The sequence below is a fragment of the Crocuta crocuta genome, unplaced genomic scaffold, assembly GCF_008692635.1.
Source record: "Crocuta crocuta isolate KB4526 unplaced genomic scaffold, BGI_CrCroc_1.0 scaffold142, whole genome shotgun sequence".
NCBI classification, from domain to species: domain Eukaryota; kingdom Metazoa; phylum Chordata; class Mammalia; order Carnivora; family Hyaenidae; genus Crocuta; species Crocuta crocuta.
The window spans coordinates 1922934-1927566 of record NW_027528892.1 but is presented as its reverse complement, the minus strand read 5'-3'; the positions used below and the strand labels follow the sequence as shown (position 1 = coordinate 1927566).

The following is a 4633-nucleotide window of genomic DNA, read 5'->3' as shown; positions in this document are numbered from 1 at the left end:
GGGTACATACAATGGAATATTACTCAGCCATTAAAAAAACAATGAAATCTTACCATTTGCAACAACTGGATGGACCTAGACAGCATTATGCTAAGTGAAGTAAGTCAGACAGAGAAAGACAAATACTATATGATTTCACTCATATGTGAAATTTAAGAAACAAAACAAATGACCAAAGGGGGAAAAAAGAGTGGGGGAGGGGCAATCCAAGAAACAGACTGTTCACTGTAGACAACAAACTGATGGCGACCAGAGGGGGGGTGGGCAGGCGGGTGGGTGAAATGGAGGTTAGGGATTAAAGCACACTATCATGATGAAAAATAAATGATAAAAAAAAAAAAGGAAGGCCTCATGCTCAGTTGAATGCCCTCCTAGGGCCTTTTTAAGATTCTTAACCCTCCTTTTTAATTTTTTTTTATAGTTTATTTACTTTTGAGACAGAGACAGCGTGAGCAGGACAGGGGCAGAGAGAGAGAGGGAGACATAGAATCTGAAGCAGCTCCAGGCTCTGAGCTGTCAGCACAGAGCCTGATGCAGCGCTTGAACCCACAAACCGCAAGATCATGACCTGAGGCGAAGTCAGACGCTCAACCGACTGAGCCACCCAGGTGCCCCATCTTAACCTCCCTTTTTAAAAGTTTATTTATTTTTGAGAGAGAGCACATGTGCGTTCAGGGGAGAGGCAGAGGGAGAGGGAGAGAGGGGATCCCCAGCAGGCTCCACACTGTCAGCACAGAGCCCAGCGCGGGGCTCGAACTCATGAACTCTGAGATCATGACCTGAGCCGAGATCAAGAGTTAGATGCTTAAGCAACTGAGCCACCAGGTGCCCCAACCCGTTTATTTAAACACGTGGTTCTGCATTTTCATTCTGCACTGGTCCTCACAAATTAAGCAGCCATGTATGTGACACCAGCTTGGTGACTGTGCAACGTCCCCACAGCGCTGTCTCTCCAGCACTGGAATGCACCATAAATATTGGTGAGCAATGGAAGGAAGGGACGACTCCCTGGATGTCCTCCTTCCACCTCTTTTTCACCTGGTAACATCGAACATCTCTCTGATTTATCTGTTCAGACGCTGCCTCCTCCAGGAAGCCTTCCCAGACTACCCCACCCCAATAAATTTGGATGAAGCACCTCATCTGCACTTCCGTAGTGCCCCTTCTCCATTTCATGCTTGCACTTTTTTTTTTNTTTTTGGTAACTGCCCTGCTCCTCAGGTGAGCAAACCAGCCTGGGGCCTGCCTGTGAATGAGTAAAGAAAGATTGAGGGAAAGTGTTTCTCCCCTTACTTCCCATGCCTGAGGGCAAAAATTCCTTTGGCAGGAAATTTGGCCCCTATCCTACCAAAGCTTCTGGGCTGCTTTGTAGCACCACTATAATTATTACTCAAAATAATAATTAACGTTTTCTCTTTTGTATTGTGCTTTGTAGCAGGGAGATCCTACGGGGTGGGGAGAGGACTTGGTTCATCTCTGGGTGTCCAGCCCCCGCACCCGGAAGCTCAGGTGTTTATTGGATAAGTGGGTGAAGGATGACTGAGCCAGTCAGTCAGTCTGCACCGCACGAGGGCTCCCGGGGCTGGGTTGTGAGTGTGAGTCATCATGGCCAGGCCTCAGGAAACACCCGGGAATGAATAGTTAAATAGTTAAATTATGAATGAATTGCTTAATGATGGGCACTGCGTGCCCATCATTAAGCAATGTTATTCCACCCTACGCTCTCTGGGTGAGACTGCACAGCAGATCAAAGCATCAGCCCATTTTACAGCCGGGACTAGTGAAGCTTCCCCAAGAGACACAGAGAAGAGCCAAGTTCCACAGCCAGTGGCGGGGGCGGTGAGCCTGCTCTTCTGTTCCAGGTCCTCCGTGCGGCCCAGGAGGCAGCTGTTCCACCGGCCGGGAGAGCCTGGACTCGCAGACGGTGAGGGGCAACAGCCAAGGGGGTCAGGTAGGCCGTACCCTGCCAACACAGAGGGTTCCCGGAAGGTTCTTGCCAGCTGCGTGTCCACACATCTGCCCAGGTTCTCAGAGGCTCTCTGGGCGTCCACCTCAGCCCTCTACCCCACACCAACCCTGTCTTCTGTCTCAGGAGGTTGGAGATGAAAACTGCCTTTCCTGCCTCCTTACAACTAGAGTTCTGGGGGTGAAGTCAGTTAAATGCACTGGGGAAGAGCTGCGAGGTCGATCAAAGCTGCCAGAACTGCCTGCAGTCAAAGTCCGGTTGATGGAACGTTCTGGAAGACTTGTCCTAGGGGAACCAAAGGAGTGCCTCGGCACAGGGGGGTGAGGGGAATCTTCTGAAAGCGTTTGGTTCCAGGGAGGGATTAGGGAAGTGGGGACCAGGTCTGTTGGATGATATCAAGAAGCAAGGGCAACGCACTGAGTGGGTTCCCCCGTGTTTGTCCTGGAGGCTGCAAGGTCAGTGCACGGCAGGGTGCCTGGCGATCATGATCATTCACCGTGTCTGCTAGAACTGCCGCAACCAAGCACCGCACCCGGGGCGCCTTAAACAGCACAGACTAATTGTCTCCCAGTTCTGGAGGCTGGAAGTCCAAGATCAGGCTGTGAGCAAGGGCTGGTATCTCACGCACTGATCTGGGTAATGAATTTCAGCAAGTAGGCAAATTCTCAGGTATGGAATCCAAATATAATGAGGATCAACTGGTTTGGTTTTTTTAAATAAATTTAGGGGTGCCTGGGTGGCTCAGTTGGTTAAGTGTCCGACTTTGGCTCAGGTCATGATCTCACAGTCTGTGGGTTTGAGCCCCCCGTCAGGCTCTGTGCTGACAGCTCAGAGCCTGGGGCTGCTTCAGATTCTGTGTCTCCCTCTCTCTCTGCCCCTCCCCTGCTCACATTCTGTCTCTTGCAAAAATAAACAAACATTAGGGGCGCCTGGAGGGCTCAGTCCTTAAGCTGCTGAGTTCAGCTCAGGCCATGATCTCAAGGTTCACAGGTTCTAGCCCTGCATGGGACTCCATGCTAACAGCTCAGAGCCTGGAACCTGCTTTGGGTTCTCTCTCTCTCTCTCTCTCTCTCTCTCTCTCTCTTTCTTCCCTTTCCCTGCTCGTACTCTCTCTGTCTCTCTCAAAAATAAATAAAACATTAAAAATAAAAAAATTAACATTTAAAAAATAAAATAAAACAACATTCTTGTAGAAATACGAAATGCAGGTGGCTATGTGAAGTGACCTTTCCCCAGTGCCACTTAGTGTGGGATGCTGAAAACCTCATGTGCGTTCAGGGCCTCCCACGGAGGCTTTGCCGAAACTGAAAGGCTCTCTCCACCACACTGGGCCGACTCAAGAAGGGGGGGCGCAGGATTACGCCTGCCTGCGTGGTCTGGGTCCAGAGCAGCGCCCTTCATCTTTACAGAGACAGGACCCCTCCCCCCTCCTCTGGCCCCAAAAAGATGTGAGATCAGATGTGGAACCAGCAACTGCAAACATCCGATGTCGGGATAATAAATACCAGCAAAAACTGCCAAGATAAATACACCATTATGTTCAACGTGAGTCCCGCAGCGGCAAGGAACGTCTGTCCTACCCTGCACCCGCTTAGGATGTGTGCTCAAGGGCTACAGCTCGGAGAACAATCCTCTGCCAGATGAGGAAAGTGAACAGGTTTTCCAGTTTGTTTACACCGAAGAAACCGCATACCGCCTCTTGTTAATTTTCTCAGGACATTTTGTTGTTGCCAAAGCAGGTTTCCCTTGAAATGAACATGGGGGGAGGGGCAGAGAGAGAGGCCCAGACTCCAGAGCAGGCTCCAGGCTCCCAGCTGCAGAGCCTCCGTGCAGCGCCGGTGTGGGGCTGGAACTCACGAACCTGAGGTCATGACCTGAGTACCCAGTGAGCCACCCAGGCGCCCCAAGGTCATCATATATTTTGGAAATCAAGTTTATTAAAAGTTTTTTTAGCTTTCGGCGCCTGGGTGACTCAGTTGGTTAAACCTCTGACTCTTGATTTCAGCGCAGGCCTCAGCTCATGTTCAGTGGGATGGAGCCTTTCTTAGCGTCATGGACGTCATTGCATTTTTGTTTTGTGTTTTGCTTGCTTTGTTTTCGGTAATCTGTTTTCTCTGCGGGTGTCAAGGGTTTAGGAAACAGTACAGTGTACAGCCAGTTCCCTCTGAGGGCGTGTGGGAAGAGGGTGAAGGGAGGGGCGAGAGGGCGAGTAGCGTCCAGGAGCTACATTCAGATACCACTTCCCACTCGCTGTGTGGTCTTGACAATATTATCCCACATCTCTGAGTCTCAACTTCTTTGTCTGAATTCAAACAAGAGTCTCTCCCGCCCACTTTAAGCAACATTGTGAGTTTGAAGATGAAAGTCTTTGAACACATGAGAGTCTTTTTTTTTTTTTAATTTATTTATTTTGAGAAAGAGAGAGAGAGAACACAAACGGGAGGGGCAGAGAGAGAGGGAGAGAGAAAGTGCCAAGCAGGCTCTGTGCTGTCAGACAGACTCGGGGCTCAATCCCGCCAACTGTGAGATCATGACCTGAGCCAAAGTCAGTAATCAGATGCCCAACTGACTGAGCCACCCAGGTGCCCCTGAAAACACGAAAGCCGGGGCGCCTGGGTGGCTCAGTCGGTTGGGCGTCCGACTTCGGCTCAGGTCATGATCTCACGG

The 4633-nt window shown here is 50.3% G+C and overlaps 1 long non-coding RNA gene across 1 annotated transcript in view; it reads left to right on the top strand.

The window, feature by feature from the left end:
- The first annotated feature begins 1851 nt into the window (after positions 1–1851).
- Positions 1852–4633, top strand: part of LOC144225813 (uncharacterized) — a 10530-nt gene continuing 7748 nt past the window's right edge. The window contains exon 1 of the long non-coding RNA XR_013333405.1: positions 1852–1951. This is a non-coding gene — a long non-coding RNA (uncharacterized LOC144225813). The remainder of the gene's footprint in view (positions 1952–4633) is intronic.